Source organism: Podarcis melisellensis, assembly GCF_964234715.1.
Source record: "Podarcis melisellensis genome assembly, chromosome: 5".
NCBI classification, from domain to species: Eukaryota; Metazoa; Chordata; class Lepidosauria; order Squamata; family Lacertidae; genus Podarcis; species Podarcis melisellensis.
Window position 1 is genome coordinate 50,914,756 of NC_138537.1, and position 26,552 is coordinate 50,941,307.

Here is a 26,552-nt window from a genome sequence, read left to right on the forward strand (position 1 = left end):
TGTTTGTCTTCTCGGTCTGCTGCACAGATGATGGACAACTTTAAGGCTCCTGCTCTCCCCCCAGGTCTTCATCTGAATGGAAAAGAAGAGAAGGCTAGCAAGTATAACTGTTTTATGGGGACTTTCCTATTTACCCTGAACATATCCTTGGAAATCGACATTACCTTCATGTTTTCCTTGGTGTTTCTCCCTCCTGCCATCTTCCTCCAGATCAGGATGGCAGGAGGTCTGCAGAGCTTACAGGGAAACTAAGAACCACATGGGATATGTTTATTTTCTGAACCTTCAAATAGGCCTCAGACAGTTATAGAGAGACTTTTCCTAAGAATCCTTAGGGACTAATATTATTCTGAAAGCAACATCTATGTGCTGAAGGGGCTTACCTTTTGTGTCTTCTCAAAGAGGGGTGTGGAGGGTGAGGTTGTGGATGAGGGGGAGGTCTCTGGGAGAGGAGAAATCTTAGTTTTTCTCCCCAGACGGGAAAAGACTTTTCTCAGTCTGGAAAGCCTAGAAAAGAAAGAGAAATGGGGCTCACTGTTAGTATTCCCTAACTCCTCTATGCTCAATATGAATTCTCTATCATCACAGAATTCATATGCGGAGAGAAATCCTACTTACATGTCCATCTCCTTTCTTTCACACAGACAAAATGATCCCACCATAGGAGATCACTAGGCCTTTTAGCACTCTGGTAACCAATAAGCCAGCAGAGGGAGGTGTCACAATGAACCCGATGACCCAGCAACCCTTGGCCCTGAGAAAATGAGAAGCCACAAGCACTGCTCCTCTTAAGTGATGCTACTAAATTTTCTCATACGGCTTTTCTTCCATGTTCCACTTTTTATAAATATGCGAATTTTTTCCTATTCCTTTGGATTCCAGCTGCAGTTGTTCCTTCATCTACTGAGCACTAGCTATGTCCTATACCTGTCTAATACCCTCCAACATTTCTCCCATGAAAATAGGAATTTCTTATTCCATGATGATGATGATGATTTTCGGCCATTTCCAACTTATACAAAAACATCATTAAACATTACCAAAAAACCTCCCTTCCCAATGAAAAAAAGGAATGTCCTAAGGAAAAGCAGGTCATTCCGGGGTCAAATCAGAAACTGGGATGGCTTCTGTAAATCTGGAACTGTCCCTTGAAAATTGGGACACTTGGCGGGTCTGCTGAGGTGACCAGATGGGAGACCACCAGGGAACCCATGATATGGTGCTTAGAATTATACAGACAAAAAGAACTATGTAGATAAACACACAAGAAAGAAAGAAAGAAAGTTGGTGGTTCAAATCTACATGATAGGATGAGCTTCTGTTGCTCTGTCCCAGCTTCTGCCAACCTAGCAGTTCGAAAGCATACCAGTGCAAGTAGATAAATAGGTACCACTGTGGTGGGAAGATAAACAGCATATCCATGCGCTCTGGCACTTGTTATGGTGTTCCATGCACCAGAAGCAGTTTAATCATGCTGGCCACATGACCTGGAAAGTTGTCTGAGGACAAACACCAGCTCCCTTAGCCTTAAGTGAGATGAGCGCCTAACCCCAAGGTCAGTCCAGGGGTCCTTTACCTTTTTAACTTACATGCTGATGAATAACAGCAAAAAGAAAAACAGAAAAGATGGAAGGCTTCAGACATCATGAAGGCTGATATTAAGTACTTCAGGGCAACAGCCACTGATTCAATTGGATTAGAAGTCTGCCTGCAATCAGCAATGCCAGGCTTTGTGCTTAAATCCCTTACTGTAATTGCTTCATGCTCTTTCCCAGTCATTTTTCAAATGAACATACATACAGAATCTGACGGACACAAAAAGACAGCGTCATCTTAACCACTTTTGTGCAGGTGCAAGAACAGGCCCCAGTTTCCATGTATCGTATTTATATTCAAAGTTTATGGCTGCAGGAGAATCTTAAAGCTGAAGAGAAATATGTTATCTCTGTTCCAAGTGGCAGAGAAACAATTAAAGTATTTAAAAATGCTATACAGTCTGTCAACTGTGCTCCGTTTTGTAGAAAGCCATAAGAATTAAATTAGGACCAGTTTAATAAAGATAAGAAATTAATTGAACTTTTTAGAAGATGGTGGGGGGATTTCCCCCACTAGATGAAAGCATCCTTTTTATCATGGACAATAACAGGGTATAGCTGAGAAGGAATTACAGTACCGTAAGAAGAAAGAACTTCACATCCCTGTAAAGGAAAGTATATTTCTTTCAGGACCAAGTAGTTAAAAAATTGGCTTGGACTCTTTCAATATAATCCTATGCATGTCCACTCAAAATTAGCCTCACCCCTGAGTTCTATAGGCTAACTCCCAGGTGTGTACAGGATGCCTTAACCTGAGAGACTCAAGAAGTAATTTGTAGAGGGGTAGAGGGGCTTGGCTGCAGATAAAGGGTTGAAAACTTTTTCTGACCCAGGAGGCTAGTACCTTATCTCCTCACCCCTGATAGGCTCAGTTAGACAGATGGATGAACTGCCCACCTGTCAATCACCTGACTTCATAGTGACATCAGGTGATATTGTGCTTTGAAATCCCAACTAATGGGACCTCAAAGTGCAGCGCAGCACAGGGCAGTTTGCAATTGCGCTTTCAAGCAGCTTATGCTGTTAAAGACCACCTCTGGAGTGTTTAAAAGCAGAACAATTCTTTCATTAGAGTAGTTTATAATAATTAAATATTTTGTACTTTTCTATATTTCACAAGAAATACTTTGTGAGGGAACAAGTAATGTGTTTGACAAAACAGGTGGCTGTATGAATAAGTGAGCTGGAAGGGCTAAGGGCTGGGGACGCAGCTCCAGATCTGATCTCCATAGCCCCAAAAATATCTCCGTAGCCCTGTGGTAAGATACTTTGACACAACTCACCAGCTCCTGGTTTGAGCCACTCCTCCGCCATCCTTCTCTTCCAAGAGATAGGTGACTCATTATTTGTATATCTGGGTGTTCATAACATTGGTTCACAATTACCAATATGCAGTGAAAAATACAACCTAGATCAGCTCCATGGCATTACACAATGGCCACAAGATTCTGCCATCAAGCGTTTAATAAAGAATGAACTTTACAAGCAGATCTAAATAGATTTTAGGGAGGCAAGATCAAAGTCCTACCAAGATGTTATCAGAGGATTTCTGGAACATTACAAAAAATGTCCTAATAACAAGGTACTTGAGATATACCCCGAAAGAGGTTTTTTAAAAAAATAAAAACTGATGATCTTCATGCTTCCAATTCTAACTCAGGAAGGTTTCCTCGTTTCGATGATCATTGTGATAAACAGGCAAATAGCTTTTCTTTTCCATCAGAGGATAAAATGATGGAATAGCCACGGAGCACTGATAATTTATTTCCTATTTCAGAGAGAAGCTGTACTTCTCAAGGGGATATGCACACCATTTTTCAAGCTTTGAGTCAATCTTCTAAAGAAGTTGTCTGTAGATCATGATCAGATTTGTCTAGGGAGTGTATCTATCATGGCGCAATGAAAATCATTCATTTTTCAGACCTGTCAGGCAGGGTAGACACCTGTCCTTTACAGAAATGGGAAAAGTGATAGAATCCATATAGCATATGGAAGGGATGAGACTCCATTACTAACAACCTGAAAGTGTGCAAAGGGTTGGATCACAAGGGCAGAGAGGTCCAGAAAAAGAATTAGTTATGTGTATGTCTCTGTATTTAACCTGTGCTAAAACTAGTTCTCAATCTAGTGTGCCAAAGGAAATGCAAATGGCAATAGAAAGACATCTAACATATGGCATCTCTGCACCTTTGCTCGACTTGTACATTCCCTTTGGACAACATGATGGGATGTTCTGTGCAATGGAATATTCAGTCTATATCCCATTGAAATCAAAGGCAAAACTTCCAGTGACTGAATGGATTAGGCTCACATCCAAAGCCTTTTATCACAGATGTGTAAAGGAACTTGAAAAGGAATTCATCTAAAACGTATCACTGTATGTGCTGCAATAAATAGGCAGCAGCTTGGCTAGCATGCATACTGAGTTCATATAACTGTAAATCCTTAATTAGTTAACTAAAACCAGTGGCAGGTTTTCAACCATAGCATAATTAGGCAAAATGTAATGCAAATTGTGAAGGAGCTGTACACAATAATGAATAAATGTAGGCAAGGTGTGTGTGTGTGAGAGAGAGAGAGCGTAAAACACCATCAGATGAACAGTAGCTATAGCCAAGGCTCTATCCCACCCCACCCCACCCCACCCCGTTGACAAAACTGCTTTGGTGTTACATGCTTCAGCTCTGGTTGGATACAACCAATGTTTTGTCTTTCCTGGGTCGTGGTCATAAGCCTCTAGTCTGGAACAAGGCTCTCATCTTATAAAAGTTGTACTAAAAGAGAAAAAAGAATGACCAGTGTCAGAACTATTATTATCAAATGAAACTGATGTAAAAGGTGGACTTCGAGACCTACCCAAAATACAGTCCATTTATACTATTTAAAGTACACCACTTTCACTTTTATGTTTATTTATTCCAATGATTGTCAGAACTGCAGTATACCAAGGTCAGGCCACTGGTCCATCAGACTCAATACAGTGGTACCTCGTGTTACATACGCTTCAGGTTACAGACTCCGCTAACCCAGAAATAGTACCTCGGGTTAAGAACTTTGCTTCAAGATGAGAACAGAAATTGTGCTCTGGCGGCACAGCAGCAGCAGGAGGCCCCATTAGCTAAAGTGGTGCTTCAGGTTAAGAACAGTTTCAGGTTAAGAACGGACCTCCGGAACGAATTAAGTACTTAACCCGAGGTACCACTGCACTGCCTTAAACCAGGGATAGCCATCATGGCACCCTCAGATGTTGTGGACATCAGCTCCCATCATCCCTGACCAATGCTGGCTAGGAATGATGGGCGTTGGAGTCCAAAATGTTTGGAGGGCTCCACATTCAGACAAAGGTGCACAGAACTGAATATGGGGCCTTCTGTGTGCATCTCTGTCACTCTTGCTTTGTTCTTTTTCATTTCTTAAAACTGTAAACAAAGTGAACAGTAGTGCATGCTACTATTTTGAATGCTCTACTCTACAGAATCTAAGAGTAACTTATAGTTCATCCAACCAATCAAATAAACCTGTCCATATACATGTTTTAAGCATTTCTCTCAGAAAAAGCCAGATAGTAATTTGTTTGAGTACTTTCACTCGTACAGCTGGTTAGTAAATCTAATTGTCTGTACAAGTGACAACTTCAACACATGGGTGTGCTCATCAGAATCTTGCCCTTGCCTGTACTGCTGTTGGGTAGTGTATCTGCATTATAAACTCACCCTGGCTGATGTCTGCAGGATGGAGAAAGTGCAAATTAGTTTGACCTAAGATCTCATAATATTCATTTTTAATCACTGCTCTCAGAAGGCTGACACATCAGTCATGACAAGTGTTCTTCCTGGACACATGTCTTCCCAGAAATCGTAGGCACAACTACCACCCCCTTCACATTCCCATCAGGCATTGAAGCAACTTCTGACAACTTAGGAACTCTCAGCCTTGGCAACTGAAACTGATGAGTTTAATAAAAGAGCCATGTTGCTTTCCAAAGGGAAGTGTAACTTTGTACGTCAACATATTGGTACAAAAGAATTGTCTCTGATTGATGGGGATGTTAAGCCCAAACTTACCTTAGGGGAGAAAGAAGGGGGAGTGGGAGTAGAAGAGAAGCATTTGCTTTGAGCAGCTGGATCTGGTAAACAATATAAATTAGGACCTTTCTGGCTTTTGAGTTTGTAAATGGCGTTCAGTTATTTCCATCTGGCCCAATAACAGCATAGATGATAATGTCATCTTAGAGATGCATTCAGGAGATGTCACATGTTCATCTCCCAACACATTTTTGGGGAGTGTGAGAAAAATATATTCCTTTTACTTTGTTCAGCTTTCCAAAGCCATCGGTAGGGCCATGTGAACTCTACAGCTCTGTGCATAAATGAAGAAAATCATGTCAATTACAGTGGAACCTCGGGTTACATATGCTTCAGGTTACATACGCTTCAGGTTACAGACTCCGCTAACCCAGAAATAGTACCTCGGGTTAAGAACTTTGCTTCAGGATGAGAACAGAAATTGTGTGGTGGTGGTGCAGCGGCAGGAGGCGGCCCCATTAGCTAAAGTGGTGCTTCAAGTTAAGAACAGTTTCAGGGTAAGAACAGACCTCCAGAACAAATTAAGTTCCTAACCCAAGGTACCACTGTAGTTATATTGCTCTGATTACATAATTTAGCTTACTACTTTGTGGTCTTGGTCAAGTGTTTTGGAAGAATGAAGTTGATGATGAATGGTGTAGAAATCTAAGGCAAAGGTGAGGAGCAACATAAATTCCATTATTAATTATGTCAACTTCATAACAAGTCCACAAGTTCCGCTGATTCCTGTGGGAACATTTCTAATCTAGGATTTTTATGATTTTTCACACCCCCTTTTTCAATGACTGGGGCAACCCAGTCAGATGGATGGGGTTTAAGTATTATTATTATTATTATTGCTTCCTGAAATGGCTGTAGCCAACCAGCAAAAGAGAGACAAGGGAAAAAAGAAAGTGGGTAAATTCCAGCTCTTTGAATATCTGAATCTGCAGAGTGCATAGTGAGGATGGACATAATTCTTTACATTTGGATAAGCGAGTTTTCATTAAATGAGCGGGCAGAAATCAGGACCTGTATGTTAAACATTGTTTTGACATTTCCGTTATATTGAAAGGTGTGTAAGGTACGCAGGTTAATAAACTAGTTATATAACTTGTGTAAATTACGTAAATTATGTTAAAGAGCAGACAGCAAGAGGAATAATGCAGTATTTGTCAGAAACCAAACTGCCGTAGAACAAAAATAGCACTTTCTCTGTGCACTCCTTGAGTGCTTCTGTCTGGAATGTGTCCTTGAACTGTGATGTTTCCTACTTGCGTAGATGGTGGAGTGTAGATGCCTTTGACATTTATAAATAAAATAAATAAATAAATAAATAAATAAAGTTAGTTATATCCCACCCTCCCCGCCAAAGCCTGACTGAAATGTGGCCTATTGTTCAAGGGTAAGAGAAAAATCCATTGCTTTACTTACTTTTTGCCTCTGGTCTTACCCACTTTCCCCTCTGATCCTGCCCACCACTGACACACAGTTCCCAGGAGATTACCAATAAGTGAGTGAACCCTGTGGCTGGGAAAGGTACTCTGCCCTATGCATAGATGGTAGGGTTTGGGGCAGCATGGCAGCAAGAGGTGGGTTGGGGTCACTGGGTGCACCTCTGCCCTGCCGCTCATACAGTTCAGGGGAGGAATACTCAAGCAGAGCTATACTCTTCTCACCATTTGGTTCAACATTCTGGTCCTGCCTGAGAACAAAAATATTGAGGTATAGGAGTTTGTAAAATGCTTGGACAAGATAAATAGCTGCTGTGGATAGGGAGCTTTCTGTCACATATGGCTGGTAATGTTAATGCCTCTGGTGTTTTCTCATTGACTTTGACTTACAAAAAATTTAAAAGCTCTCTGCTGCTTTTATTAGTGGGCTGTGGTGGGTCTCCCTTCGTGACTGAGGAGGAAGTTGTGTGGCTGTGTGAACACTAGTTAAGTACACATCGGTGGCTAGGATGTGAATGATTTTGCTGTGGTTGTGCACCAAGCAGCTTCTCTGCTGTAAGCATTAGTGATGCAATTTCATAACGATCCATTCAGACAGTGTGCAAGAGCCTGAAAGAAACAGCTTGAGACAGATATTTCCCTCTGGGAAATGCCATCCGAGAATATGTTAATCAGACAAATACACAAAAGACCGTCCTCTGTTGGCGAAGCATGAAGAATCCCTCTGTATTTTGGTATTTGATCCGTCTCCCTCTTGAAAACTAGGGGGGGGGGGTGATGATTGTTACCCACTAATCATAACAGATCGTAGGGAAGTTGAGAGACATCAGGGCCGCCTCATGCTGCAAATTTGATGTTGTCTACACCATCTTTGACAATGCACTTGAAATTAATCAGAGGAGAAATGTCTCATTGGATTACATTTAACCATGAACACTGATCAGTTGCATGCAATTTTAACTCCACTGTTGCATGTCCAGGACACTTTATTTAAAACATAGACGATAACGTATTACCCAATATGTAGGAGATGATTTGGCATTTTGTGAAGTCAAAGGAAACACAGCTGGATAATTGATGGCAGTATTGTAGAGCTGATATTTCCTATGGCATGTGCATACACATATAGGTATACATATAGATATAAAATATGGATAATGTGAACTGAGGGACTAATGTGCAGAGCAACTGCACCCTGTGCACATTCATCCTAATGAAGAACATACACATGCATTGTCCATGAGGAAATTGTGTACATTTCCCAGTCAATAAACAGACTCTCAATAAACAGACTCTCCCACAGGCCATGAAGAATGCACATAACTTGACATTTTGTATGCTCTCCAGACATCATGCATAATTTCCAACAAGTTTGAGGGAATAAGCCTATCTCAGCTGAATGTTACACATTCTCTGGACAATATGCCCACTTTCCAAGTAGCATACCCTTTGTTAATATCACTAGTTCAGAGGTGGGCAACCCATCCCTCTCCCTGCAATAGTGATTAAAATTCTCCTTTCACTCTAGTGGCCGCAGGCTCCTCCCGCTCACTACTCAACTGTTCCCTGCATTTATGCTAGGAGTAGTTTGAACTGGGTGCATAACAACCAGCCATTATGTACATACTCCATGAGGCATGGTGAATGTGCACAATGGCTGCTTGTTATGCACTCAACTTAAACTACTCCTAGCATAAACACTTTCCCCCTCTGACCTACCATGGAATCTCTGATGTCACCTGCTTGGATATTTTCATTGTACTTCATGCACTCCAGGGAAAGAGCCAAAAGCAGCTCCTTGCAGTACCACTAGCACTGCTGTAAGCAATATATGTGTCTCCATTACATGTCACAGCACCTAGTAGATTGTTCCTGTGACATTACTGGTAATGAGCAACACATAAACACGTTTAAAAGGCTCCTTTCTGAGTACATGGTGAATGATGTGAGTGTCAGTGATCCCCCTGGGCATTCATGTTAAACCTTTTAATGGGGTTAATGTTTCCATTTTGAATCTTCTTGTTTGTTTTGTTAAAAATTATTGTTTGTTTCCCTTACCCATTATTCTTCACATATGAAATTGATCAAGGATATTGCTACTATATACTTATGCATGCTGTATACTGAGGTTTTATTCACACTGTGGGTGGTGCTGTAGTGTAATCTAGTCTAATGAGCTGAGAGGGCTTCTGTGGAGAGTTTGCTTATCCTGCTCTTAGCCTGCCAACAAATCGTCGGCAGGAGTCTATGGTGAATGATTTCATGCACATAGCTGTAAAAAGCTGAGCTCAATTTCTGCCTTATACAAGGAACACAGTGGAAGAGCATCTGTCTTGCATGTAGAAGGTCCCAGGTTCAACTCCCAGCATCTCCAGAAAGGACTGAGAGTATCTCTTGTCTGACACCTGAAGAACTGCTGCTAGCCAGTGTGGACAGTAGTGGGCTAGATAGACAAACAGCCTGATTGTGCAAAGGCAGCTTCCTGAGGGATATCAAGTAAGCAACTAAGCATTTGCGAATGGGGATAGATGGTGGTTTGCTGACAAATAAAGAAGCAAATGAAGGGGTCTCAACCCATAGCAGTAGACTCAGTGGCGTAGCGTGGATTGTCAGCACCCGGGGCAAGGCAAGTAATTTGCGCCCCCTAACCCGTAGATTTTAGTAGGGGCAGAGAGCTGCGAGTGCGAGTGCGCACCCCCCAAAATGTTGCACCCAGTGCGGCCGGCCCCCCCTGCACCCCCCATGCTACGCCACTGAGTAGACTTCCTTGCTGTGGACTGGCAGGGGAAAGTCTGTGGTTTGGCACTTATCCACACAGGCCAATGATTGAAAACCACTGGAACAGAGGCGTCTGGATATGCAAAGTTCATATCACTGTGGCTTGGATCTACTATGGAATTAACATTCCAATCTGGACTGTGTTTGAACAGCTAGGATGGTTAAAATAGGTTTGGCACGTTAGGGGGATAAAGGAAGAAAGAATAGCAACAAAGACAAATTTATTTCAAAAAATGTTTCCAAGCTAATGATAATGTCTGAAATGATCTATCTTTCAAAAAGGCAATACCAGAGTATGAAACTGCCTGCCATAGAATACTTTTAGATCTCTTCTTCCTTTGTTGTGCTAGAGGCAAAGTATTTGTGACTTGGTGAATTTTTGCCATGAAAGATACAAAATGAATTCGTTTCTTTTTGCATTGAAGTGCATGGACACATCCTTTGCTCCTAAGAAGAGCTAATGCCCTCTCCCTCTCTCTAAGCGTACACACACACACACACACACACACACACACACACACAGAGAGAGAGAGAGAGAGAGAGTTCCAAATGCTCCTATCCAATTAAAATCCTCTGCAGGTCTGTAAAGCTATTGACAACTTGTTCCATGTCACTAAACTTGGTTGACTGCCCTGACTCCAGAAATAAAAATGCAGTGCTTCATAAATGATCTCAGCATTAATAAGAGCCAGGAGGGATGCCTTTTAGAGGTAACCAGGGTTTTTTTTACTAGGGATGTTTCATGCCATTGTTTTTTTTCTCTGCTAAATTGTCCTTTCTGCATCAGGCTTGAGAAGAGAGATCAATGCATGATGATGAAGAAGAAAAAGAAGAATCAATGTTATTATTTCTGATTTACGCTGCTGTATATTGCAGCAGAAATTGCCCACGGAAGAAATTGTAGATTTCTAAAGTAAAGGTGCTCAGAAATTGGTAGTTTTAATCTTATTTTACTAATTTGTGCATTAGCATTTTTACTCCCTGTGTAGAACCACAATCTTGGTTGAAAGTAATAGGTGGTTTTTTAAAAAGTGCTCATTAAAGTCAATGCCAGTCTTTTTGGTTGACCGCTCAGAACGCACCTGCCATTTGACTAATGGCTTTAGTGCTGAAATGTGAAGGTCATATGCTGTACGAAGTCACTGGGAAATCTTGCTGGGGAGAGAGGGTAGGGAATTCCAAGGTGGGTTTTGAATATTAGATACACTTTCAAACCCCAAGCTAAATATTGCCTGCTATTGTTTGCAAAGGAACTCAGCTCATAAATAAATGGGGCTGCAACCTGAAGCCTCACCCTTCCAGCATAACTGCTCCATTTAAAAGTTCAGGACAGAACGAAGGGCATCCTTTCCAAACCATTTGCTTTGCTCCTTGCAAGGGGCACTGGATATCTTGGTTATAATTAATTCATTAGTGCATTCGCACTGGCCTCCTAACAAATCTGCAGAGAACTAGGAGGAAGTCAGTGGATAAATAAGGAGGCACTTGGGCAAACACTCAAAATTTAGTCATTTATTTTCCCCACTAGCAGCTTTTAGAGAGAGAAGGTTATGAAGGGTTCTCTCTCTCTCTCTCTCTCTCTGTGTGTGTGTGTGTGTTTTAAAGCCTAATCCGTTCAGTCAGCGGTGTCGAGAGTAAAAGCTTCTTCTTCAGCTTGGTGTCGATGCTTGGTTGAGTCTTAAAGCTTCATGGTTTTTTGACACTGCATTGAATCTGAAGCTTTGATGTCTGAGGCTGCTGCCTTCACAGAGTAAATCACATTTTAAAGTTTATCAGTACAGTGAGTACTGTCTTCTCTCTCGCATACACATATACAGCCTCACCTTCCCATTGCTTTTTCTTTTTGTGAGAGCACCCAGAGATATTTTCTTGGTATTAAATGTTTCTTCCGCTTACATCTTTTTCAGTGACAGGTTGGCACTTTCCTTCCCAAAAAGTGGGATGATTTTTCTATCCTGGGTTTGAGAGGGCACAAGGGGAGGTGGAAAAAAGGCAGGAGGGGGACAGAGAATGTCTGGATAAACCAGAGTGCTTGTGTTTCCACTTGGGCCTGTCACCCTACTGTTTCCCTCTGTCTATGGCAAGGGACACAGGGCTCCTGTGATTTGCACATTATATCCTTGTGGGATTCAGCATTTGAATAGACACTGCTGGTGGTCACAGATGGCCACTTTCAGCTGGAAAGATCTTCACAGGGGAATGTAATGATCACCTGAATACCTCCTTGTCATGGCTTCCATGGAGTAGCTATCCTGTGTGGTCATGTTTCCTAAATGCCTTGTGTTTGTAGAGTCTCTCAGTGTGAATACTCCTGTGTTATGCATATCCAATCTTCTAACAGAAAAAGTTCTTATGTAGATGACAGCACCATTGCAATTCCAAACTCCTCATTATTTGACATTACTGTCTTTCCTCTCTTCCATCCCTGATCACCAGCTCCTACTATTTACTCCCTCTTACCAGTCCCCATGGATGGTTAAATCTGTCCATTTTGGCTCCTCTCTATTTCTCATTTCTCCAGCCAACTTATAACATTTTCACATCAGTTTCCACTTTAAAAAAAGGTCCTAATGAAAATTCATCAGCATCTTGATGTGAATTTCTCTTAATATACAAATGTTTGCAAAGCGATTTCCTATAATATAATGCATTTTTATGTTATTTTCATGAGTATATGCATTTTTATGTTATTTTCATGAGTATATGCATTTTTATGCACAATTTGGCCCAGTATAGGCATTGTTATACATATTACTTGGCTGGAGGACTGCATTGCACACTTCAGAAGAGTACGAACTGTAGCTGGGTTTCCATTAACACATTGTTTCAGAAAGTGTGAATTAGAACATAAGATGTGAACACAGGGACATAAGAAGAGCCTGTTGGATGAGGCTCATCTTTTCCATCATCCTGTTCTCACAGTGGTCAACCAGATGCCTGTGGGAAGCCTTAGGTAGGTTTGCATTTAAATTTGAACTTAATCAAATTTCCCCCACATCCCTACCAGCCCAACTTACCCCCCCATTGGTAGCATCAACACTGTTTGGATGCTTCCATTTTTTTCCATTGGCATTATGATTTCTGTCTGGAAAACATTCCTGATTAGAGGAGCATTTCCCCCAATGATTGGGTCAAGAGAACAGGTGTTACTTTGTTTCATTGGTGTCCTTTGTCACAAATCCATTAAAAGTTTTTTTGATTTTTTTAAACAATCTTTCCCCTTTGGCCTTTGAATAAATGGAACCTTTCCACTCAAGCTATCATGTTCCCTTTCAGGAAGCATACATGAATGAGTCCCTGGGTGGCAGGAACTGTATGGTGTCATGTCTTTCCCCTCATTTCCTTTTTAACAGAGCTCGTTCTTTATCAGTCAGTCTTTACAGCTGTAGGATATTCAGTCAACCCCTGCCACCTGCCATAGTTACTTCCATAAAGAATCTATTTCCCTTACCTTCAGCACCCTCTTGTTACAGCTTGGCATAGTGCAGAACTCATACAAATGGGCAGGAGGGGGAACTCTTCCCCTCTTATTGCAGCATCCTCTCTCCAGATTTTGATATTCCAAGGGAGATTAGGCACGTCTCATCCCTGCAATATTTATTCTCTGCAGCTTAAAAAAAAGGTTTTAAAAGGGCTACTCCTGTAAAGTTATTTTATTTTTATTACACTGTGTTCAGGGCTGTATTGTTTTAAGGGTGAGGACTATTTTATAATGTCTTTGGCAGTTTTTCCAAGTTTTAAATTATGTGGTGTTTAAACACTGTTGCAGGCTTAACTCATATATTTGCCATATGATGAGAAATGTTTTCTGAAAGGTGTAATTAAAAATGTTAAATAAATAAATATGAGAATGTTTTGCTAATCATAGAGAACTCCTTTTAGCCACCACCCCCCAAAAAAAGTTTCAGTTGTTTCGGAACAGGAACCCTCAAATTTAGATCCTATGTAATATCCACCATGTGAAAGTCTCTAGAAGTATTCCTGAATGGCAGTGGCTCCATAGAGGAGGCATAATATCTGAAAGCTCTAGGCAGGGATGTTGCCCTCCAAATGTTGTTTGACTCCAGAACCCAGCAGGATCAGCCAGAATTGCCAATGGGTCTGTATTGATGGGAGATGTAGTCCAACAATATCGGGGGCGAGGGGAAAAGTTCCTCACATCTGCTTTATGGAAATATTGCCACAGATTCCTAGTACTTCAGTGCTAGTGCTAGTGTGGAGACTCTCCTCAGAGCTGGTATGATCTCTGCGGCAAACTGCTCTCAAATATTAGACATTCTGTATCAAACCACTATCACAAGAAAAATGTGTCTCCAGATGGCAGCTATGAGATAGCATATTGAGGAAAAACACTAACCGTTCATATTCACGAGCAGGGAACTTCATTAGCAAGGACCATTTGTGGTGTGAAACTGATAACGAAATTGACAGGAACTGTTTTACTGGACAAGACCTATAATTAGGGTATTAGATTGTCTTGGTGTTTAAAAACTGTTTATTATCATGGGCTGGCAAAAACCTGACCTAACCTTCACAGATAGTGTTCTATACAACTCATGGAAGGAACTATCATCTTGCTCACTATTTTTTATGGGAGCAGTCATCATACATTCTGAAAAATGATGTGCATCCTCCAATAAATCATATTTTCCTTGATGACATATGTCACTTTAGAGTGACAAAGGAAAGGGGGCATTTGGAACAGAAAAGGGAGACACAACATGGGGATAATGGATGGCTCCCTATCTCTTAATTTTTGGTGCTTAGCGCACATTGACAATGATCTCTAATGTTCAGATAATGGCATGCATTTTTCTATTGGAATTAAGGCCTAATTTGCTGTGTCTGAAAAAGCACAGCCTCAAAAGTTGGCATTCCAGGGCTGTTAAATATAGAAAAGACAAAAACGGCACCAGGTTGGCTTTGGCAACTGTCTTTTTGGAGCCAACATTATCGTTACATGGGATTAGTTCTCCAATGTGTCTCACTTTGCACTTATCCACATTGAATTTCATTCGCGGTTTTGTTAAGTTGCTCCCTTCGTTTCAATTATCTTTATATAGCACTTTGCAGCCTGCTTTCGACTTACAAGCTTTGAATGACCCTGATCTACTGATCAGTTAAAGTCACCCTGCTCATCTGATTCAGTTCATTTAGCATATGGTTTTAGTTCATCTGGCTGCAATCTTTTCTGATCACTCTAATATTAGCTTTGCATCAATTCCTTGGAGAAAGAAAGAAACAAAAAGCCCACTCCTTATCATAACCTTAAAGCCACCAGAGGACTTGGACTACTGCATGCAGAGTTGCATGGACAGCTGCAACACTGAGGAGCTAAAAGTAAGCCACGTGAGGAGGACTGTTCATAGCCCCGACCCTGGGCCCTCCCATCAACATCAGCAGTGCAGTAAAAATGTTCCTATGAAGAATCAGATTTAGCGGGTGCACAGAGAGAGGAGGGGATAGAATATTCTGTTGCACTACATTCACCTTATAATTAATTAGAATTAATTAAAACAGCAGAACTACATGTTTAAAATCAGGACAACCCACTTAGCAGAGAACAGGAGAATAAAACATGGCAGCGCTAAATATTTAAAACTGGTGCAAAGCTGAAAATTTTCACAAAGCTAAAACAATGCAAGGCGCAGCATAATAAAGATTAAAAAGGCCTGAGACCATATATTGGCCTGATATATAAGTTTTAAAGTAAGCAACAAGTGGCCCTTCTGGGGGCAGCATTCCCCAACTCAGGGACCACTATTGAAAAGGACCTTTCTCTATCATTCACCATATTTCATTTGGGTACTTGGAAAGAAGTGTCAGACAAAGATAAGGAACAGTAGGCAATGTGAGAACAGGGAATTCTTCTGATAGTGAAGTACAATGGTGTTGTGGTAAACTTTGAAGTATAGGAACTCATCAGGACAGCCTCCATAGCTATACCCTCAAGAGTCCAAAACTAAAGGCAAATATGTTGATCCATTATTATACTCAAACACATACACATCAAAGAGTAGCATTACATAATACAAGATCCAATTTATTAGAATCTGCATGACTGCAGTCCTAAAAAATGTTTCCCAGCTTGAAGTAAACATCATTGAAATCAATATCGTTTCTACTGACTGAATAGGTTCAGCTTGAGAAAGCCACTGAGCTTCAACAAAAGATCTTCAACCAGCTGAAATGCAACCTTAAGCTTTCAGTCAGAAATGCAAAACATGCAAATAGGTGTTGCAGTTAAAATGCAAACCTGAAGTAGGAGCCCAAGAAAAGAAAAGGAAAGAAGCATCCAGCCTCTGATTTCTTCTATGTTAATCGGTCACATCCAAATTTGAATTCACTCATTCACTTGCTGGAGCAAAGAGGGTCTGTCAGTTACCATGGTTCTCAGGCAAATCACTTGCCATTGCTACTGCTCTGAAAAAAGGTCTTGGAGCTATATTCCTCTGCAACCCTCCCACCATAACACCGCTGAAGTCACAAACTGCAAAGGGCTTTAAAGGTCAAAACTAGCACTTCGAATTAGGTCCAGAGAAGGACTGGGTACCAGTGAAAAGGATGAGACAAAATGTTTGTAACACTCGATGCCCGTTAATATATTTGCAGATATTCTGAGGTATCATTTCCACCTCAGGAACAAGCAGTGTGGAGTTCTAATTGCATCAGCCTGTGGCAAGGTGGTTGACCTGCAAAATTTACATGCTACATTCAGCCTAAGTTGCAGCAAGTGCCTACCTAGTGTCTACATTTTGAGGTGAAATGTCTAAAGTTGATCAAGCCTGCATTCAGTATACGACACTGGCACTGCTCACTCACCCTGGGTTTACTTGCTTGACACATAACATAGGCTTGCTTATTTCCACAGCCAACACACATTGAGGAAATAGTGAGAATGGGCCCTCATTATATTGGTTCAACAGAAGGGAAGTTGCTATTTCAGCAACACCAGCATTGGAGTTTTCATTTCACAGGAGCAGCACAAGCCCTGGTACTGCAGTGTCCTAGCATGGGAACACTTATCATTAACCACATGACCTCCAGCAGCAGGAACTAACTGATGACTGGGATATTATGCATCAGGTTGCTGTCCTTCCATTATTTCCACCACATAAAAGGCCATCCCACTTCTCATTTCTCTTCATTTAAAAATTGACCATTATGACTGCTTCCTATCGCTTATCTTTTAATCAGTTGCAGATTTAGGGTTAGGGAATTTGCTTTTCAGACATACAGTAGTTCCATGCTTAGTGTAGTGCTTTGAACAACCTTTGATGATTCACCTTATTAATGGACCTGTTATTAATTGTTCTCTAAATCTTGGCGGTAAATTGCTTTATGTAAAGAAGGTTTAGAGATTTGGGTGGGGTAGGGCAGGTTTGACTGCCTTTACTTCTTTTGTTTATTTGTTTATTAAAATTATAGACTGTATTTGTAGCATTTTTTTGTTGTAAACTGTTCAGATAATATTTATGGCCAGCTATATAATAATAAGTAGTATATACAACTTTTATTGATGCTATGCTCCCTACTATTTCTCTGCCTAAGAAAGCAATCTTAGTGTAAATTTACATGCTGAAGCCATGTGAACTGCAGTGTGGCAACAACATCAAATTTTTATGTATACAGTGGAACCTCGGGTTGCGGATGTAATCCGTGACGGAGGCACGTCTGCAACCCACAACGTTTGCATCCTCTGCGCAGGCACAACTTGGCGCTTCTGCGTAGGCATAACCCGGCGAAACCCGGAAGTAACCCGTTCCGGTACTTCCGGGTTTTCCACGGTCTGCAACCTGAAAACATGTAACCTGAAGCGTCCATAACATGAGCATGGCTGTATAGGAAAAAAGAATCCATTTGTTGTAGCAGACAGCTAGCTAGTAGCTATTGAATCAGTGCAGTAGAGAGAGAGAAGGCACTCCTCACTGCTACCAAGCATTTATAAAATTCAAGAAAATATTCCAAGGAATCATCCATCAAGGCATCCAAGGCATGATCTCATAGAAGCTACATGGAGAAGTTTCAGATGACCAGTCAATAGACAAAACTGTTATGCTTAGAGAAAAATGACTGTTTAAGATCCTGAAAGATAAAAGCTAGGAAGAAATCTTAATACAAGCTAACTCAATGTGTCGTTGAGTCAGGCCAGAATGACCAGTAATAGGTTTTGGTAACCTAATCTCTCTCCCACCCCCACCCCCACCTGTTTTTTTTGCAGAAAAGCTCTTTGGTAATATGAATGCTGCTTCATCAGACAGCTTCATTACTGTGGACAATCAACTTCTGTGTTGTATTTACTATACAATTTTTGATTTATGGATTGTGTGGGGACACTGCATTTGCTATTGAGTAATGGCTTCTTCCACCCGTAATGCCCCATCCTCTTGCCTTAGGGGCCTTCTAAGGGGCCTACTGACAGAAGAATTCTGTGGGAGGTTCTGAACCTCTGAGTCTTGGTATAAAAGCAGAGTTGGGGATGTTGCTAGGTATCAACACAATCGGCTTTGGGGCTACTTAGGGATGTGAAAGTGTATGAAAAAGTAAATAAATAGCTAGACTATGACTATGTCAGTGCAGTTGGTCATCACTCCATATGCTCCATCCACATTGACACCATGGCTATCTTCAAGTAAGTTACTCCAGGGTTTTGAAGTGGTCCCACTGATTTTGATGTAGCTATTCAAAAATTACTTGTTTGGATCTTATTGATATATGTTATAAAGCACTCTGAGTTGTAATAGTGATGGAAGTGTTTATGCATTATGTGAATGCCATAACTGACCTGCTTCACATGTTTGGTGAGTCTACCAGATCGCTTATAAAAGCACCTCTGCAGCCAGCAAGCATGTGGTCTGGTTGGAATCACATTGAAGCAATGTTCATAAAAACCAGACTGCTGCATAGGATTTGGTTCAGTCCTAGCTCATATGGTGGATTCATATGGTCATCTGGGGCAGGCGCCAATGGTGGCTGACAAGCTCCTAGCCGCTCAGGATCATATGGAGCCATTTTTGGGGGGTGGGGGGTGGAATGAAACCTCCATGATGAGGACCTGTGTTCAGACCTAGTGTCCTGAGATATTTTACATTTGTGCAAGGTGATTGGTGGGGACAGTGAAAACATCCCACTTCCCTCTTCTGGTTGCTAGTGTACATAGCAATGTACATAGCAATGTCTTCTTCCCCACTCCTTTGAAGAGCTTTTTGTTGGTAGCTCCATGTCTGTGGAATGACCTCCCTACGAAACAGCAGCTCACCCCAAGGATCCTTATTTTATAGGTTGATTATTTTATTGTTTCTGTTAATTCCATAGTATGCTTTTATATTCTCTTATTTTTGTCCACCACCCTGCAGCCTTTTGTGGTGAAGGACAATAAATAAAACTTGATACCTTGTACCACTGAAAATAGATAATCTGACCTGCTATTTTCACGGTTTTAAGATATGGAACTCTGGAGTATATTTACTTCGTATTGTTCTTGGCCCAAAATATTTCCACCTCTAGAATGGCTTGGATCCTTAGATGTCTCATGCAATAGAAGTGTTGCCAAATGGGGGAGGGGAAAAAGGCCAGAGCCTAATGTACAGGCACAGGAAGAGCCTAATACATTTTCTGGCAATCGTTGGTGGAGCTGAAAATTCAAGCATCTTTGTAGACTTAACTCTAACAATAAGGAATCAATTACAAACAATTTTGGTCACTAGGTTAAGTGCTCTCAAGTTTTTATGGGTTTTTTTAATGGTAAACTAGTGTTTTAGCCTTTTGCTCTGTTTAGCTTTTTTAAGTGTCTGTGGGCTGGTGTTTTCAATAATTGAAGCGATATCATAATACTCAGAGGAGACCCATCGAAATCAATGGATTTATGTTACTAAGCCTATTGATTCAACAGGTCTACTTTGAATGCAGCTCATGTTAGATATAACCCTTGGGCTTTATGATAGGGGTGGGGAAGGTCTTGCCCACAAGTCAAATGCAGCCCATACTCCTCACCACCTGTATGCCACACCCTGAAGTGATTTTGCCTGGTTGAAATGTTTCCTTGAACTTAGTTAATGCTTCTTGCTTTAAGTGGATTGAAAGGTGGGGACGGGGGGCACAGAAACCTCTGGGTTTTTCATAGCTGGGATATAGCCTACCGTGCAACTGTAAGAGTTACATTGGCTGGGGCACTCCCCTCTGCCTCAGACCCCCATTCACCACTAGCATGCAACCCCGGGTGCAGAAAAAGGTCCCCTACAACTGTTTTATGGCATGCCCCTCCCTGGTATCAGTACAGATTAAGGTTGGTCCATGGGGTCATGAAGAGTCGGACATGACTAAATGACTAAACAACAACAATAACAAACAAACAAACAAACAAATGAATTGCTGCCGAGGTGCACTCACCATTCTGAAGCCTGAGGAGACTATGCTGATGCATCTCCAGCTGTTCCCGTTGACTATGGACAGCAAAGTACATGGCAGCTGAGTGGATGTAAAGGTGAGCCATTTCCTCTTCCCCAGCAGAACATAGCTGAGACATTCAGCAGTCTTTCCCCTCAGTTGTTTGGAGGCAAATTGGTAGTTGGCTGGAGGTGATCATCTGGCTGGGGGATACTGTGGCAGGATAATAAGGCAAGTTCACTTCCTGAAAGGGATTATGGCTTGAAGGCAGTTGAAAGCTGGCTGGTGGGAGGTTTTGAATATGCCTATGTATGTGTGTGAAGATGATCTGTGAATGGAAACTGGTGGATATTCATGAATAGATGAACCCATGCAAGGTGGCAGACTGAAGATAGCGGATGAGGTTGCCAAGCAGAAGCTGGTGGAGCAATGTGGGTAAGAGCTTATTTTCTCTGTGCTCTTTTCTCCTGTGGATGTGTGAAGCCAGTCCAGTGAGAAGCTTTCTTAAAACCACACATGAAAGCAATGCAGAGGACCACAGGCCCAGAAGCTGGTGAGGCTTTGTTAAGACGCCCCCCTCCCCCATTCTCTTGTGAAAGCAATGAAGAGCGCTGCAGGGCCTAAGTGCAAGCCACCTTATCTTTCTAAATAAATATCCCTCTCCCTCACAAATGTCCATTCCATCTTTTTCTTCAAAGACAGATAACCTACCGTCAAAAGCCTGAGTTTAGTATGGGCTATGAATATTTTTAATAATGATCAAATCTTTGCTGAGGTGCTGCCACAATTGTTAGGCCTAGCTAGCTAGGGAGGTTGTGCTGATGCCTCCTCAGCTGTTGCCGTTAGCTACAGGCAGCCTATGATGTCACAAAAAGGACATGGCGGGGAAAATGGCAGTTACTAGTGGGAGGAGGGGAGGAGGGAGGGACCAGGAGAAGCAGGCTGAGGGGAAGCTGTGGCAGCGGAGGCTTGGCTCCTTCCTTTCAGCTTGAGTTGCCAACTTTTTGTGCTTTGAGGGCTCTTGAACCTGTCATACCTGTAAAACAAATGAACACTGCTTTTGTCACTGTGTGGTCCCCATCCCAAATAAACTTAGGATCCCCTACGGTTTGAGTAGTTCCCTTTTAGTTGAAATATGTCTGCCGGGCCTAGTTAGGTGCTTGCCTCAGGATCAATCAATGTGATCATGTATTTTATTTAAAATCATTTATAAACTGCTTAATATTTTTTTTAAAAAACAACAACACACAGCACACATTGTAAAAGCAATACAACTTAAACAAGAATACAGCACAAAATTTGTAAAACAGTAGTATAAATGCATGTTGAAAACCAATGAAAACAGGATTTCAGGGAATTCAAATAAAAGCAAGGTCCTATTTTTTTTTACTTTATTTTTAATAAATTTTATTGAATACAAAAAAAATATCAAATAAGAAAAGAAATACAGAACAAATTTCATACATATACACATAAACATAATTATACATCTATAAAGCAATATTCAGAAAGAAAGGGGGAGGGGGGAAAGAATAAACGAAGAAAGAAAAAAGGAGTTAAAGAAGAAAGAAGAAAGAAAGATTTAAGATAGAAATTTAGAAAATAGAAAAGTGTTTGCCATAAACAACAGTTCTATCTTATGGATCAGGGAGAGCCTGGTCAAGAAGTCTTTACAAGAAGACTCCTGGTGCAGTGCTGGCACTCGACTTGTGAACCATGATAAGCCACAAAGACCTGGGTTTGAATTTCACTTCTGCCCCCAAACTCAATATAATGCTTTGGAGGAGGGGGAGGTATGTCTTCAGTATCCCTCCTTTCTCCCTGCCCCACATATTTACGAATCTTTTCAGTTGCCAGTACTATGCCGAGGATTAAACTTGCAGCCTTGTGCCATGAATGCAGGACTCCCCATCAGGCTGTTAGGCTACCTAGTTTAATATTACCTACATCTGGCCTTACCAACATGGTGCCTGCAGGTGCCATGGTGCCCACCATTTCCTGCCAAAGAGACAAGCTCCCCAGCTTCCCTCCACACCACATTTCAGGATTCAAAGTCTACACTTGAGGAAGCAGCAGGGCTTGGATCTCCAGGTAGGGAAGAGCACCTTTAAATTTTTATTACTATTAAGATCAAGACTGTGCATGGAGTTTGCAAGCTTCAGAACAGCAGGAGCTGGTTGCAAATAATTGCATAACCTCTCAGACCACTCAGCAAACAAGTAGGAGAACACCAGATCTATTTTTCCATGACAGAACTTCGGAACAGGGAGGCCAATTTAAGGATACGCTCAATTCCAGAAGTGGAAGAAGGTAACTTAACTGAGTTCCTTACCAAGGAATTTTCCAAGTTTTGGAACTTAGAAGAAAAAGACTTTAAAATACTATCTGCTTTTAGGCTTGGAAGACTTATAAAGAAGGAGAAGCCCAGAGACTGTTTGATAATATTGAGATCAAAGGAGGAAAGGGACAAGATTCTAGGCCTGCACTACGGAAAGTCACTGGATATTCTGGACAAAAGAATTGAAATTTATAAGGATATTCCTAAACAGCTGTTGGATCTTCGAGCAGACTACTCGGAATTAGTAAAACTGCTAAGGAGCAACTCAATCATCTTCAGGTGGGAGTTTCCCCAAGGGTTGTCGTTTACTTTCAGAGGGAGGAAGATTAAAATTAGAACGCCGGAGGATAGAGACAAGTTTTTGGTGGCACACGGAGAAGATCTTCATAAGGGACTTGGATTACCCCCAGGGCCTGAACCTCCGGGGGTTCCTGCACCCTCGGACCCCCAAAAATCTGACAATAAGGTACCCCCACAGCAAGAATAACCAGATATATTCAGGATGTCTCTGCAACTTTTGAGCTGGAACATAAATGGCTGTAACATTCCAGGAAAAAGGAGAAAAATCTTTCACATTTTAAAAAAGGAACATTTGGACATTATTTGCTTACAGGAAACACATGTGACCAGGCTCCACAGAAAAGTGTTAATAAATAAAAGACTTGGTCAGGAATTTATATCTTCGGATACAGTTAAAAAGAGAGGTGTGGTAATTTATGCAAAAGAGAGCCTTTCACCTAAATTTCTGTTTAAAGATGAGCATGGAAGAATTTTGGCGATAGAAATACAACATCAAGGGGAAAAAATACTGATATTAGGAATTTATGCTCCAAATGAAGGAAAATCGGAATTCTATAAGAAGTTGCATGAGACCATGCTGGACTATCTGGACTACAACAACATCATTATGATGGGAGATATGAATGGAGTTGTATCAACCAATATGGATAAGTCACAGAGCCAAAAAATTTCTAAAGATGGGAGACTACCAAAGACCTTCTTTGAAATGACAGACAATATGGACTGGATTGACATTTGGAGAGTGAGAAACCCCTTGGGAAGGGAAGGAACATTTTTCTCTGAAGCCCAACTGACTTGGACAAGAATCGACCAGATATGGATAACTAGAGGTCTGGCACCTAAGATCAGAAAGGTGGAAATCTGCCCAAAGACATGCTCCGACCATAACGCACTGAGAATGGACATGACATTGATTCCAACCGGTTCCTTCAGATGGAAGATGAATGATGGCCTGTTTAGAGATCAGGAGATCACTAAGAAGGCCCAAAAAGCCCTAAAGGATTATTTTGAGATCAATATGAACACCACAGTGGAAAAAAGAACTATCTGGGACGCAAGTAAGGCCGTGATGAGGGGGTTCCTGATACAACAGAACACAGTAAAGAAAAGGAAACAAAACGAAAGGAAAGATAACCTCTCAGGGCAGGTGACTTCCTCCTCCCATTTAACCTCTTGCCTCCTGGGTTCAGAGGTGAGAGGCATGGTACAAGAAGAGAAAAAAATGGACTGGGCTAAATAGGAGAAGGGTTATGAGCAGAGGCAGATTTAGGGGAGTTCAGTCAGTTATGAGTGCACATATGAGCCTGGCATGAGGGGGGGGGCACAAAAGGTAACAAAGTATATGAAGAAGAGCAGCAGCAGGAACCAAACCTGTTGTCTCTTCTCCCTTCCACAATTACTGGATGACTACTTCTTCTGGATCCAGCTCTGAGGAGGCAAGGATAAACATTGACCCAAGGAGACAGGAGTGCTGGGAGACTGAGTGGAGACTGGAGAGCCTGGAAAAGGTATTTTATTTATTTATCTTCATTTAGAGTGAAGTGGAGACTAGAAAATCATTTCAGGGGTAAATGACTGATGTGGGAGTTGCCTTTGAGGCAGAAGAAAATAAAAAGCTGAATTGGGAAGTTCCCAATCCCAGTCCAGCAAGGTTTTTTCCCTTCCAGCACCGGGACTATTTCAAATAAAATCTACAGTAGATTGAAAGGAGCCTTCTGCTAGCCCAGTGGTATTTTTGGCCCCTCCAACTGTGTCTTAAACCCAGAATTTGGGGAATAAATTGTGTCTGTGCATGAAATAGAAGTTTTGAAAGGTGAAGAGTATCTTTGACATCTTTACTTAAGTGGACTGGAACACCCGTCACATACTGTGCCTTAAACACAGGGCTTGGGAAATAAATTGTGATTTCAGAAAGAGGTTCAGAATGTTAATTTCCTTTGTGATAGTGACACCACGCCCCCCTGATTGCTCCCCACTTCCAGATTGATTTATATGCCAGAAAGGTAGACCTGCACTGCAGGTGATCTCATGCGCTGTTATTAAAGTTACATGTTCCAATGTATATGCTTTATTTTATTCTGAACAAGCAAGAATGTAGTGGGGCACCTTAAAGAGTAGTCAATTGTATAATGATAAAAGTATTGGTGAAGGGTGTGTGTGGATAAATAGTGAGGTGAGAAGGAAATTAAATGCTTAACGTACTAACTGGCAATTTCATTATTAACATCTGCTGTTCATAAGAGCTATTCACAAACTTAAGTTTCAGGGTTAATGTTTTATGCTTAATGATACCACCAGGGCCCTCCTTGTGACATCACTAGGGTTACTCCTAAATATCAGGTTTGGGCCTTGAAATTTCAGGGTCTTTGATCTTCTGACCTTGCAACCCTAGGCCTCAATCCTTTGTGAAATGGGGTAAGGCAAGGAGAACACACATACAGATCTTCTAGAATTATCCCATTCAAACACAGCACTGTGATGTATGTTGCCCTCTCTCATTTGATTATTTATTATCAATTCATGGCTACATTACATTTTAATAGAAAATTTAGAAATTTATTACAGAGGGAGATGAACTGCTCTACATGGACAATTGGAGAACTTTTCTTTTGCAAGGAAGCATTGTTTGACTGTCACTCTGATGCCTGTTTTGTTTTGGTTTTTTTGCTCCTTTATTCCTTTCCAACACCCTTTTACATTTGTATGCTTATAGTTTGGTGTGATCATTCTTTCATTTAGGGAAGTATCAACAGAAAATAGAGCATTTTGGAATGAAATAACAAGAATTTATCCTCTCTAATTGTTCATACTTAAACTAAATGAAATCCTATGGGTTTTTTCTCCTTCTACACTCCCTAATCCCCACACAAACACTGGAATTTAATTTTTTACCTTTAAGAAGGTGATTTAGGCTGCTTGCTGCTAAAGATATTGAGGAGCAGGACCTAGGGTTGCATCTACACCACACATTGAAACCCCCCCCCATACTCTTGGGAACTGTCATTTAAATATGCTTTAAATGTATGGTTTGAACTTAGCCTGTATTAGCTCCTCAGATATTATACTGTACATCTTCTACAAGTTTGATTCCCCTGAAAAAAAACCTATGTTTTTTCCCCTTTCCCGCTTGATTATTTATTATCAATTCATGGCTACATTATCATCCTGGAGAATGTGATTCTGTGAAGAACTGTATTTTACAAGACTAGTGAATAGGGGATTGATAACAAAGGCAGAACTGTATTTTACCTCAGTCTCTCTCCATAAATTATACTCTCTAATCTGCTAATTTGATGGACCCCCTTCACCCAAACAAATTCCTTGCTTCTGCCACATGGCCAGTGTCCAGGCCATATTTACATAACACCGCCTCCTTCAGTCAGCATATGATGCAGATTATTGATTTATGGCATATTTCACTGTGCCTGTTCAAGTGAAGCTTTGATTGCTATAGTTGGAATGAACATCAAAAGGCTTCCTTAAATGTTTTCCTCCTTAGTTTCCTGCAAAAAGGTGATATTTGCCTCATAATAAATATTTTTAAATGGATCTGTTCCTCTGGTTTCTTGTAACATCACCATCCTAGGGCATTTTGACCACAAACATTGAGCTTACAAATGTTCAACATATACACAGT

General features: G+C 41.1%; 1 long non-coding RNA gene across 2 annotated transcripts in view; it reads right to left on the reverse strand.

Annotated features, from left to right (window-relative positions):
* The window catches only part of LOC309370427, a 107,769-nt gene extending 85,506 nt beyond the window's left edge, over nucleotides 1-22,263 (reverse strand). The window contains exons 1-4 of one of the 2 annotated variants that reach the window (XR_014168553.1): nucleotides 22,237-22,263; nucleotides 20,281-21,313; nucleotides 13,343-13,501; nucleotides 384-507 (exon numbers count right to left, since the gene is read on the reverse strand). This is a non-coding gene — a long non-coding RNA (uncharacterized lncRNA). Of the gene's footprint in view, nucleotides 1-383; nucleotides 508-618; nucleotides 660-13,342; nucleotides 13,502-20,280; nucleotides 21,314-22,236 lie in introns of those variants that run through there. The other variant, XR_014168554.1, reaches the window with a different exon arrangement.
* Nucleotides 22,264-26,552: the final 4,289 nt, after the last annotated feature.